Below are 14,711 nucleotides of genomic sequence, written 5' to 3' on the forward strand. Positions count from 1 at the left end.
GAAATTATCTGTCATGAGAAAGGAAAGATGGTAATATCCCTTAACTCCTGATCACATTGTCATTTATCCAAACCAAAATGCACAACCTCAGCTCTGATTTGGACATTTAATAACCTGGGTAAGTCATGCTGTGTAACATGCCTCAGACATCACACTTAAGGAAAATAGACTGAAATCTCCCAAAATCATAAGCCTAGAAATGCCACAACCAGGCAACCCACAGGACATGAAATATAGGGAGCCTGGAATAATAACAGCTGACCCATATTGTTCCTACTCTCAACTTTACAAGTATATTCTCAAATTCAGTTATCTTTGTAGTAGCGCCTCTAGCAGAAAAAAGAGCCTCCAAGAGACACTCTATCATCGTGATAACTTAAACACAATAACATGGATATGAACTGAATATGTCTAGTCTTACAAAAAGAAGGTCTAAGGATAACATGATAACAGGATTCCAATATCTCAAAGGCTGCCACAAAGAAGAGGAAGTCAACTATTCTCCAAAGCACCTGACGGTAGGACAAGAAGCAATGGGTGGAAACTAATCAAGGAGAGAAGCAACTTAGAACTAAGGATAAATTTCCTAACAGTTAGAACAATTAATCAGTGGAACAACTTGTCTCCAGAAGTTGTGAATGCTCCAACACTGGAAGTTTTTAAGAAGAGATTGGATAACCATTTGTATGAAGTGGTGTAGGGTTTCCTGCCTAAGCAAGGGGTTGGACTAGAAGACCTCTGTTATTCTATTATATATCTACTTCTACAAGAAGCAATATTATCAATAAAAATAAAAAGTAGCCACAAAACAATACTGACCAGAACAAAAAACATAAAGAAAAATAATTTTATTAATCTAACTATAGCAAATAAAATATTTAATTAATTAATCTAACCACAGCAATTAAAAATGGATCAATCATTTATCGCTCTAGTGCCCTCTCACAAAGCTGGGGTTCAGCCATTTTAAGGAAAGTTGTCACTGAGAAAACTGGAAAGAGAAGGCTTCTCTGAAAAGAAAATTCAAGAACTCCAAGTGTAGTTATGGAACAGGCATTCCCTCTCAGCCTACTTATATTGCTATAAACATTTTCCCCTTTAGCAAATAGTACTTCAAAAGGACCATAACAATAGGCCAGAATTTACACAGTTTACTAATTTCAGGCTAAGGAAATAACTGTATAAGCTGTTCTCTGTATGTGTTTCTCTTCCACACCTTCAAAGTAATGCAGAGAGATTTAGAGATTTTTACCAAATACTGGGATGTCATTGCAGACTTTCATGTGGATAGCCACAAGGACAGCACTTACTTAATAAATATTTTTAACATATAAACTACTGATTGTGATCCTAAGCAGTACCACTATTTTTTGAAGGTCTTTATGCTTTTGGAACTATACAGAAGTCCAATCTGGGCTTGATATTTCAATGTAGAATCAAGATATGAAGGAGAAAGACAAGGTGTAGTGTTCTTGCTGTTGCTCCCCATGTATCTACAAACAAGCTTGTAAAAGAATTGTATTATGGGGATCAACAGTTTCAATGGTATTACACCTTTGTAACAGCTACTAAACAAAGTGTAAGTGTTGTAATAGATATAATGCCTGGTTCTTTTTTTAAGCTCCCCCCCACACACACACACCTTCTTTCTGTCTATCTATCTATTTACAGTATCTATCATCTATCATCTCTCATCAAAATTGTGGAAACCTATTGGGGAAAATATATTTTTGAGGTTTGATGGCTAATAACACCACTTTTTTTGAGGGGGGAGTTTCAAGATAATCATATTCCACTGCTGGAATGGTCTGGCAATAGCTCAGACCTTAACCCAATTGAAAATCTATGGAGCCGACTAAACTTGTTAGTCAGAAGTGACCCAGCAATAAACCCCAGTTAATAGAAGCAATCATTTAATCTTGGTTTCACATCAGGGGGGAAATGCTCCTGGTTCAGATGGGATCACCCAATCTGGTAGTGATGGTGGCGGGTGGTTCGGAGAAGCAGTAGCAAAAATCCCTGCCCCTCCCCACCATGACCAGCTGAGCCGCACGATCATCAGATGCTCTTTTTTTTACTTTTAAAAGCATTTTTTCTACAACCTCTTCTGATGAAAAAATGCTTTTAAAAGTAAAAAAAAAAAAAGCCTCTGATGATCGCGCAGAGGCTTTTTAAAGCATTTTTTTTCTGCAACCTCTTGGCTGAAGAGGTGATAAAAAAAATGCTTTGAAAAGTCTCTGACGATCCCAGCTGAGTTGCCTGATCGGCAGAGGCTTTTCAAAGCATTAGAAAAAATGCTTCGACAAGTTTTTTTTTAAAAGTTGGCCACGCCCACTCAGTCGCATTACCCCCACCCACCCACTAAGCCATGCCCACAGAACCGGTAGTAACAAATTTTACATTTCACCCCTGTTTCACATTATAACAGCTGCAGAACTAAAATACTTGGTTCACTCCATAGGAAGACGTTGTAAGGCCATAATTCATGCTAAAGGTTACCCAACTAAGTATTAACTGACATGGTGATAATTTTTTTATATCTCATTTTTTCTATGTGTTTCACTTTTCTTCTTTATACTGTAACTGCTATTCTAATAGCAAATCCTTCATAAAAGTTATTGCATTACATTCTTGATTAAATTATCTTTCCATTGATATATAATTTTATGGTACTAATCCCCAAAAAAGTGGTGCTATTAGCTAGTTTTAGAAAATACACTTTTCGCAAAAGGTTTCCACAATTTTGGCCACTATTGTGTACACACACACACACACACACACACACACACACACTTGTGTGTGTTTGTATATGTGCAGTGTATATGTGCATGTGAATGCAGAAAAAGTGAAAATATTCCATTGCTGCATTAAAGAATGTAGTTTATATCTCTCATATCTCCCATATGCAGTATAATCTTTTTCATGATGCAGCAAGTGAGATGAATTGAAATCATAACATTTTCAGAAAGGATTTCCCCCCCACATTAGATAAGCTTGACCTTTGAAAATGGGGATAAGAACACTAGCTCCTCAGCAGTCTGTAGCTGTCTTTGCTAACAAAACTTATGGCATTCAGAATAATGACATAGTAATGTCATTCATAAATGGAAAATCAAAATCAAAATTGATCAGATTGAGCAAATTAGAACCTTTAACTACTGAGGATTTATGTTTCCATTCTCTAATATCTGCAAGGACAATCAGGGGAGGTCTATTTCATTTGTGCACAAAATAAATACCAATGCAATAATTACTTCTCTGAACCACCATAAAAATAGTTATGTTCCCACTGCAATCACACTTTTCAGGGCCAAATTGCTGAGCCTAAGACTTTCTTGCCTATAAAAATATAATATAAAGGTAATTCAAGTTCTTGAAAGCAGTGCTTGGTGTGCCTCATTGTTTTTCAGTGCAAGCTAGATATGTGTTGACTGTCAGTAGATGCCCATATGAGGATTTGTTGACTGAAATCCTGGCTAAAATTAATTTGGAGGATGGGTGAGATCTTTATCACAGTTAATCCCTGTCAACAAGTTTGACTCCTTGTAGAAAAAAGAGCCCACTTTCAGTCTTGTCCTATTGTGGATTTTCAGTTCAATCACTGATAACATTAGGGTCTGAGAGGGTCTTAAAAGACATCAGGCAACAAACCCTGGATCCAGATTTGCAGGAGGACAGGAGCAGAATTTCTCACAACCCAGCAGGCTTTGAAGCAGGCCTTTTTCTATTCATATATATGTGTACAATTTTCTTTCTTTCTCACTGAAAAACTTTTTATAGGCATAATACTCTGCCATCTAAGTCCTGGGAGGGAGGTAAAGCCACATGGCCTTTCAGAACTCTGTCACTCCCTAGGGGATGTTGCTGACAGTTCTGCAGAACTGTCTATTATGCGATAAAGAATTAGCACTCAGAATTAATATCACCTCTCCTTGTACAGTGTTACAATTATACAGGCAGTCCTCGTTTAACAACCATAATTTAACCCAGCTCTTTGGTCATTAAGTAAAGCAATTGTTAAGTGAAACTACAGCTGTGTTTACAAATTTATTTCAGTTTTGCTTTGCTTTATAGACTGGGAAGGTCATGCATGTGAGGATTGGTTGTAAACTTTTTCATAACTGTCAACTGTGAATGGGTACTAAATGAGACAATTGTTAAACAAGGGCTATCTGAATCATAGAAGAGATTTCCCCCCAGTCCATTAGATGATAGATTCTTAAAGATTGCAAAAAAGTAAGAAAATACTGCCAACTACAATCATTGTAAGAAAATTTTAGGTATAATCAAGTTCTGGTAGATGATCGTGTGACAGAAGACAATTAGCTGTTTTTCTCTATTAATATTTTTGACTTATTGCAAGTTTCTTGTTTGATATTTTCCATGGAATTTTGGCCTATGACAATAAGGTTTGCTTGCTTGGTTTGATTGATTACTCTGTGCTTATACATCATGAATCTTAGAATTGTTTCAAAAAGTCATGTGATGCACACATTAACATGTACTCCACTTTTTAGAATATCACATAACATAATTGCCTACATTTGTTTTCCCTGAACCTATGAATTCACAATATTTATTTTATTTATTTGGTCAAAGTATTTATTTATACTGCTTCTCATTATTAAAAAAAACAAAAACAAAAACAGGAAACAATTTTTATTTCCTAGCGGTCAAGTGCCCTCCAACCTATATGATTCTGATAAAAAGTAGAAGTTTTTTTCATAAACTCAATAGAAAGGAGAATATATTTTGAATAGTGTCATTTATTTTCATGAAAAAGATCCCCCTTTTAAAGTATAATTGGAACATGAAATTTGCAAATGACACTAAGCTGGCAGGAATAGCCAACACCCCAGAAGACAAGCTCAGGATCCAAAAAGATCTTGGTAGATTTGAACAATGTGCCCGATCCAACAAAATGAAATTTAATGTGGAGAAAAGCAGGGTTTTACACCTGGGCAGAAAAAACCAAAGGTACAAGTACAGGTTAGGTGAAAGCCTGATCAAAAACAGTAACTGTGAGAGGGACCTTGGAGTCTTAGTGGATGATCACTTAAACATGAGTCAGCAGCCAAAAAAGCTAAAGAATCCTTGGTTCTTTAAACAGAGGCATAGAATTAAAATCATGTGAAGTATTAGTACTGCTTTATAAAGCCTTAATAACAAACACCACACCTGGAATACTACATCCATTTTTGGTCACCACATTACAAAAAAAGATGTTGAGACTGGAAAAAGTGCAAAGAAGAGCAACAAGATGATTAAAGGCCTGGGGACTAAAACATACGAAGAACAGTTGCAGGATTTGGATTTGGCTAATCTAGAGGAAAGAAGGACTAGGGGAGACATGATAGCAGTTTTCCAGTATTTAAGAGGCTGCTGCAAAGAGGACGGGAAAATTTATTTTCAAAAGCACCAAGACAAAAAACATTGGATAGAAACTAATCAAGGAGAGAAGCAACTTGGAATTATTTATTATTTATTTATTTATTTATTTATTTATTTATTTATTTATTTATTTATGATTTGATTTGATTTGATTTGATTTGATTTGATTTGATTTGTTTTGATTTCTATACCACCCTACTCCCGAAGGACTCAGGGCGGTGCACAGCCAAACAATAAAACACATACATACAAAATTTAAAAGTAGAATTAAAATCAAATTAAATAGTTTTGGCCCAGACAAATTAAAACCCCGAACTATTTAAAACCAATTTTAAAATTTGAATATATAAAATACTAAAAGATATTAAAAAATTAAAAATCTTTTATAAAAGAGGGAGAAATTTAGGCCAGGCCCGCCTGGTGAAATAATAAGGTTTTTAGAGCGCGGTGGAAGGTGTGCAGATCCAGGATCCTCCGTATCTCCGGGGGGAGCTCGTTCCAGATAGTAGGTGCCCCCACAGAGAAGGCTCTCCCCAGTCGGCATTGTTTGGCCGACGGCACCCGGAAGAGGCCTTCTCTATGGGAGCGTACTGGCCAGTGGGAGGCTATTGGTGGTAGTAGGCGGTCTCACAAGTACCCAGGTCCTGAGCCATGGAGCGCTTTAAAGGTGGTAACCAAAACCTTGAAGCGCACCCGGAAGACCACCGGGAGCCAGTGCAGCTTGCGCAGGAAGGGTGTTACGTGGGAACTCCATGTCGCTCCCATTACCACCCGCGCGGCCGCACTCTGCGCCAGTTGGAGCCTCCGGGTGCTCCTCAAGGGGAGCCCCATGTAGAGAGAGTCCAGGTGGGAGGTGACAAGGGCATGAGTGACCGTGCATAACGAGTCCCGATCCAGAAAGGGACGCAACTGAATTAAAGGGAAACTTCCTAACAATGAGGACAAATTAACCAGTGGAACCTTCAGATGTTGTGGGTGCTTCATTACTGGAGGTTTTTAAGAAGAGACTGGACAGTCACTTGTCTGAAATGGTATAGGATCTCCTGCTTGAGCAGGGAACAAGACTAGAAGACCTCCAAGATCCTTCCTAGCTCTATTCTGATTCTGATTCTGAAATTATCTACATATATTCTTTTAATGGGACTTTCAAAATGATAGAAATTGAAATGATAATTTAGTTGTTTCTAAAATTAATTCATTTTGTTTTTATGGATTACTGTGAATGTTGTCACCATTTTCCTTTAAAGTTCAGTGGTAAAATAGTTGCACTGAAGATCTGCAGTGTAAATTTAAAAGAAACTAAATACCACTTCCTAGCCACCTTTTTATGCTCTTTAGATTTCTGTCATTCTCCTGAGGGAACACAACTCTCATTGAAACTGCTGAGCCCATGGAGATTAAATTAAGTTGCCATTGATTATAACAAAAAAAATGTTTTATAGACCTTGAGCTAATTGATAATGGTTAATTATCAATACTGCACGATTTTTCTCTACCATAGAAGTACAATAAAATGAATGTTTCTTACATCATAATAGTATACTTAACAGTACCCCTTTATGCTGCAAATATAAATAGGTCTTAATGAATGGAACAGAACCTCCCAGTCTCCACACATTATACTCTTATTATTTCTCTTGTTTTCTTGATTAATTGGATATTTCCTTCAAAAATCTTGCACACCAGAGAAAAACAACCTTGCTAATTTTATGGCACTTCAATCAAATAGGCCAGTAGAATCATAGATGCTTTTATAATGTTTCTCTGCCCTTCTCCCCATCCATTAATTAAGACTAGTAGTGTCTTATGCATGGCAGGAAAACAGGAGATAGTAGCATACTTCCTAATGAATACTCTGAGGCAAGGAGAAGCAGTCATGGCTCTAAAGCTATAATCATTCATTCAGGCAGCCCTTTTCACTGTCTGATTGGCAAGACCAGACAATGTTTAATGTTTCCTATTTACTGCAAGTGGTCTCTCTTTCTTTGAAAGAAAATTTCTTTTCTTTTCCTTCCCTTCCACCTTTGGCGTGCCTGCTATACATTGCTCAGTATTCAGCCCTCCTTCTCCCCCCCCCACAAGTATACCTGATTTAACACAGCCTTCCTGTGTCTTTATCCCATTAATTGCTCTTTGAGCCTTAGTTTACTTATTTGTCTTTAAACTGTGCCAGTTGGAAACAATAGTAATGTCTCAACTGGTCCAGCTATTGATGGCATTTGGAGCTCTTCATACTTTCACTATTAACATTTTACCAGCTGGCTTTGTCAGAAGAAAAGCAGAACCTTAAAAATCCAATCTGGCTGTACTTTTAATACAGATTTAATTCAGAGTTCGTGAATTAAGCTAATCAGAATTACTTCACTTCTTCATATCTAAAGCCCTATACCAAACTTTTTCTTTTCAGAAATAGAATAACAGAGTTGGAAGGAACCTTGGAGGTCTTCTAGTCCAACCCCCTGCCCAGGCAGGAAACCCTACATCATTTCAGACAAATGGTTATCCAACATCTTCTTAAAAATTTCCAGTGTTGGAGCATTCACAACTTCTGTAGGCAAGTTGTTCCACTTATTAATTGTTCTAACTGTCAGGAAATTTCTCCTTAGTTCTAAGTTGCTTCCCTCTTGATTAGTTTCCATCCATTTCTTCTTGTCCTACCCTCAGGTGCTTTGAAGAATAGTTTGACTCCCTCTTCTTTGTGGCAACCCCTGAGATATTGGAACACTGCTATCATATCTCCCGTAGTCCTTCTTTTCATTAAAAGGCATACCCATTTCCTGCAACCGTTCTTCATATGTTTTAGCCTCCAGTCCCCTAATCATCTTTGTTGCTCTTCTCTGCACTCTTTCTAGAGTCTCAACATCTTTTCTACATCGTGGCGACCAAAACTGAATGCAATATTCCAAGTGTGGCCTTACCAAGGCATTATAAAGTGGTATTAACACTTCATGTGATCTTGATTCTATCCCTCTGTTTATGCCGCCCATAACTGTGTTGGCTTTTTTGGCAGCTGCTGCACACTGCTGGCTCATATCTAAATGGTTGTCCACTAGGACTCCAAGATCCCTCTCACAGTTACTACTATTGAGCAAGGGACCACATATACAGTAACTATGCATTTTGTTTTTCTTCCCTAAATGTAGAACCTTACTTTTTTCACTGTTGAATTTCATTTTGTTAGATAGCACCCAATGTTCAAATCTGTCAAGATCCTTCTGTATCTTGAGCCTATCTTCTGGAGTGTTGGCTATTTCTGCCACCTTGGTGTCATCTGCAAATTTGATGAGGTCCCCATCTATCCCCTCGTCCAAGTCATTGATGAAGATGTTGAAGAGCACTGGGCCTAAAACAGAGTCCTAGAGTACTCATCTACATACTTCCTTCCATGTAGATGCAGTTCCATTGAGGACTACACATTGGGTACGGTTAGTCAGCCAGTTATAAATCCATCTGGTGGTGATGCTGTCTAATCCACATTTTTCTACTTTATCTAGTAGTAGGTTATGGTCTACTTTATCAAATGCTTTACTGAAGTCCAAGTAAATTATATTGACAGCATCCTCTGGTCCACTAATTTTGTCACTTTGTCAAAGAATGCAATAAAATTAATCTGGCATGATCTGTTTTTGACAAACCCATGTTGGCTTTTGGTTATTACTTTGTTTGCTTCTAGGTGTTCAGTGATTCGTTGCTTGATTATCTTTTCCAGAATCTTCCCTGGTATTGAAGTCAGAATGATAGGTCTGTAGTTTCCTGGATCTGTGTTTTTGTTTTTTTTCCTTTTTTGAAGATGGGAACTACATCAGCTCTTTTCCAGTACTCTGGCAGTTCCCCTGTGCTCCAGGATGTTTGAAATATATAGTTCAGTGGTTCTGAGATCTCGTCTGCCAGTTCCTTCAGGACCTTGGGGTGTAATCCATCTGGTCCTGGTGATTTGAACTCGTCTAGGGTAGACAGTTCACTTATCATTTTCTTCCCTATTTTAACTTGTGTTCCTAATCTGTTTTTTGTCGTGCTGTTTTTGATAGGTTGGACTGTTTGCTCCAGGAGCCTTGAATAAAAGACACACAGAACAACAAAAGTAATATTTTATTTGTTGCCTTTTCAGCGAATTTCATCTGTAACTTTTGATTCAATTTCCCTTGAACAAAGAGTCACTTTGTGGGTTTTATAACCCATTTATGCAAGTGTGAACTTCAACATGCAAGTGCCATTTATGCTCTGCTAATGGTAATAGAGGTTAGAAAAAGGTTATTAAACATTCATAAAAGATGCCAGCAATTATAGTTTCCATAGGGAGTCATTATACTGATATCAGTGAAGCAGTGTTCAAAAGGACAATGGCATAAAGGAAAACAAATTCATTGCTCTATAATGGTGTCATTTTATAATTAATCTTATGATGCAATTGTGATAGTTTTGTTTCTCTTTAATTTGTTGCACTTTCCATAGTCTATGTGGTGAACAGTAGGATATTTTCCCTCTCTAAAAATGCTATAATCTCTTAGACTGCTAGTACTTGTCACATTGATGGATTAGTGTTTTTCAATCTCAGTGACTTTTAGATATGAAGATTTCATTTTTCAGAATTTCCTAACCAGTCAGAATTCTGACAGTTGAAATGGACACAGTTTAAAGTTGCCAATATTGAGAAAAACTAAATTATATTTGATAAAATGGTTGTTCCATGTTTTAGTTATATCCTCCTAAATAAAGCCTAAATAAATAATTGGAGATCTTCATGAGTAAAAAATAATTCAGGAACACTTCAGACTTTGCACAAAATCGAACCTCTCAGCTATTCATTAAAAGCAGCCTGGCTGATTTTGGCTTGAGCTGAAAAAAGAAAAAGAAAAAAAAGTGGAGGGTGGGAGTCAAAGCTGTTTTAAAAGCTCAAGTCATTAAAAATAAAATTCTCAAAGCAGAGGCACTACTATAGAAATCTAAAAAAAGATGGCTACTTTTAATGGATACAGACATATGCCATGTCATGACCATGTCATAAACATTTTCTGCATAATTTTTGAAATATATGTAGCCCTAAAAGCTGCATTGTCAATTTTCTTTTGATTTGCAAATTATTAAATGTTTTGGATAAACCATAACATTTATTTTCAGGGAGAATTATCATACAAGATAATTATGCAACATATTTAAAATTTCCACCAGCATTAAACTCTTCCACTTTGCATTAATTTTTATCTAGAAAGGTAAAAATTTGGAAAAAACAAGTTCTGAGATAATTGCAATACTATATAAAAGTGTGTAAAGTATCCCAGCTATTCAAATTACAATTTTCCATGCCTGGTCTGCATTTCTAATTACTTTTGGGCAAGAGTATTTCTATCCCCAAATAATTTATTTTTTTTGGCCAAACAGAGATTTTTGGAAGCTACATTTGGGTGTTCAGCTCTCTGAAGATTTATGGGGGGAATGAATTTCTACTCTTCTATTCTACATATTTATCATTTTTTTCCAGTGGAACCAGCAACTGGGCCAAGTAATGTGGCTAAGAATGCAATAACCTGAGTCACAGAATGAGAAATTTCTAAAAAGAAAAGACTCCTGAGAGGTCAAACTCAATGATGCATACTATATATACTGAATTTAGTTCTGAACAATGCTTTCTAAGGACGATTCAGAAGAAATGTATTTCTTCTCACTATTTTAGTGAGGATTATCAGAAGATATAGAATCCAAGCCCTTTGAGGAGAGATTGAGGAATTGGAGATGTTGATCCTAGCCCAAACTGATGATGAGTAAGTTAGTGGACCTTTTCCTGACTGGAGAAATATAAAATAATAATCATATCAAGCTAATAAAGATTAGGATTGCATAGAATGGTATATAAACTGTCAAACGGCAAGTTTCAATGTAGTAAGTTTGCTACATCTGTTTACATCTTTGTTAATGTGTATCACGTATCTGTCAACAGAATAGTTTGAATACAAATAACCACAGCTACAAATCCTGTGATTGAATTTGAGTGTGCTGTTTTCCGATTCTGACAACTCTTGTATGTTTATAATAATATTTAGTTTGCTGAGGAATGCAGGAACTGTATTTTGCAAATATATGATGTGTTCATAGAGAAATGCTTATGTTTATGAACTTCAGGCTGGAGATTCAATTTGGTTTTATAGAGAATGCTTAATTACACTAACATTGGTGCCAAAGAAATGACATTATAAGAATTCTATGAAAAACTGTCACTGACATTCTGCTGTTGGGGTTTTCTTTCTTCCTTAAATAGACAGTGGGATGAGTTATTTAGTGCCTGTGATACTATGAAGGTGGGAACGAAACTAAGAATATGCTGTAGTCTGCATTCACTGTAAAACTAAAGAATGTAAGAACAGCACTTTCAAGATAGCAAAAAAATCAGCAAGAAGGCTTTAGAGAATTACAGCATAAATATTCAACGAGAATTTGCCCATCAGCTGGCAGAAAGATGAAAAAGGAATGCAGAAAAAATGAAATGTGGCTTTGAAAGGCACAATATATTCTCAACTACCTTTCTTCTAGCTTGCATCTTTATTTTTGTTCCCCAAAAGGAGAAACAATGTAGAACTATTGTAATCCTGTACTACACAGCTGACACTTTTGCTGAAATGAAGAAATGTTTCTTTGAAGAAAAGGAGACATATTCTGATGACATAGCAAAGAGCTACATTAATGGGTTTTCGAGGCTTCGCTTATTTAATACTAAAACTGCATAATGTAGATAACATAACATCTAAAGATTTATTGAAAAATAAATACAGTAGCAAAGAATTGTTTGATTCCTTAAGGACTGCTTTATTCACACATGGTCCATTTTTAAAAGTTATACAGATGAATTCCTACTTCACTGTCTCTGTCACTACAAATAATTCTAAAGTAGAGATATTGATTATGTATTTAAAAAAAATCACATCTTAAAATGAGCCTTGGTAGTACAGGGGTTTAAGGCACCCTGTTATTAAGCTGGTTATTAAGACCAGCTGCCTGCAATTACTGCAGGGTTCGAATCTCGCCAAGGCTCAAGGTTGACTCAGCCTTCCATCCTTTCTAAGGTAGGTGAAATGAGGACCCAGTTTGTGGGGGCAATAAGCTGACTTTGTATAAATATACAAAAGGATGAAGGCTATTGCTGAGCACATTGTAAGCCGCCCTGAGTCTTCGGAGAAGGGCGGCATATAAATCAAATTAAATTAAAAATATATATATATTGTACACACACATATATACACATATATGTATAATATCTGTTTATTTTTTAAAATTACTTATTTCCATTAAGTTGATATTTAAACTTTGTGCTGCACTTTTTTTACATTTGATATTTTGTTGAGGCCCTAAATTCATTTTAAAAGTGCTTTCTTATGTATATTTACATGAAAATAACAGTCATTACTTATCCTCAAAGAATAGATCATTAGGACTGTTCTTTCATTCTAAGTATATCCTTAATTGAACCCTGTTAAATTAAAGTGGTTTTATTTAAAGTGGTTTTATTTAATGGAGCTTATGCCTTAGTAATGTATTTAAAATCCCAAAGATATGTATCCGTTATTTTTAATGTTAGCACTATGAGGGAGGCTAGAAGGGTTATTTTCTAAGATAAAAATGTGAAATAATAATTCATGAACTTGCTGGCTCATTAGATTATAACCATCACACTACATTAGTTTATCATGTTTTTCAAGCATAGAAAGGCATGCAATTATTAACATATAGGCGTAGTAGGAGCTATTGAGATTCTTCCAGTGTTTTCCTGCTGACTCTACAATCTTACAGATTGCTTCCTTACTTTTCTTCCCCCTACATTTTAGTTAATGATTTAATCTGTGACCTTTCACAAGCCAATTTTGGTGCTGATCATTTGCTTCTGTCTTTGATGGATATTAGAATAACCCTGCCAGAGGTTTTATGAGATGTTGCTTAATTAGCTGGCATGGTGAAGCAGTTACATCCTTCAAATCAAACATCAGAGTTCACTGCTGACAATGTTTCCTGAGAGTGATGGGATAAAAACTCATCAGAGCTTTCCATATCCATGATGGTTAAAAGTGTATAGTATCATTTTATTCTGCCTGTGATTAGCATAAGCATAATATTTATTTGTTAGATTCATATTCCACTCCACCTTCAGGAATTCACATACCAGACCACAATATGAATGTAAAATAAATTGAATATCTGTTGTTAACACAGTAGTGTTGAATTGGGGGGGGAGATAGAAGAGCAGGTATTACACTGGATACATTTTCTTTGACCTGTCTGGTTTATTTGTGCTTTCTCCATTTATTAATAAAAGTTTAAGACAAGAACAAACATTTCCAAGTGGTGATAGAATAGTCATGGCCTCATTCACACATATCAGGGAAAATAAATTATGAAAAGCTCTGCTCAGTGGTTTTGAATCTCAAATGTATCCTTTGGAGTCAGTCACCTTTAAAAATGTTGGTGAAGGTAGGTGAGATTAACAGAACGCTGTTTAAGGTTGGGACATAATGTCCTCAGCTCAGGGGTGAAATGCTCCCGGTTCGGACCGGATTGCCCAATCCGGTAGTGATGAAAGTAGGTGGTTCGGAGAACTGGTAGCAAAAATCCCTGCTGCCCCTCACCCTCCATGCCCAGCTGAGCGCACAATCATCAGAGGCTTTTTCTTTTAATTTTTAAAAGCATTTTTTCTACAACCTCTTCGGCCGAAAAAATGCTTTTAAAAGTAAAAAAAAAAAAAAGCCTCTGATGATCGTGCCGCTCAGCTGGGATCGTCAAAGGGATCATGAGCTGATGATCCCAGCTGAGTTGCCTGATCAGCAGAGGGTTTTTTTCCTTTAAATGCCTCTGATGATCCAAGCTGAGTTGCCTGATCGGCAGAACCTTTTAAAAGAAAAAAAGCCTCTGCCGATCAGGCAACTCAGCTGGGATCGTCGGAGCCTTTTGAAAGCATTTTTTTACAACCTCTTCGCTGAAGAGGTTGTATAAAAAATGGTTTTAAAAGAAAAAAAAATTGGCCACACCCACCCAGTCACATTATCCCCCCACCAAGCCACGCCCACAGAACCGGTAGTAACAAATTTTAGATTTCACCACTGCCTCAGCTACTGTTGCTCAGTTCTGGTTGCTGTTAGTGAAGAATAAGTAAGTAAGAAAAAAGACTGGAGTTTAGGTTAAAATCCAAAACAACCTTTTTATTTAGAAATGGTTTTACAGTGATATTATTTCTAAACAGAAAAAAATGGCTACCTAATTACAGGTTTGTCCAAGAAGAAAAGCACATTTTTTGCAGACCTCCATAGAAGACGGACTTGATTCAAAATATGGTTCATTGT

Source organism: Pantherophis guttatus, chromosome 6, assembly GCF_059756535.1.
Source record: "Pantherophis guttatus breed Tessera chromosome 6, ASM5975653v1, whole genome shotgun sequence".
Taxonomy (NCBI): Eukaryota; Metazoa; Chordata; class Lepidosauria; order Squamata; family Colubridae; genus Pantherophis; species Pantherophis guttatus.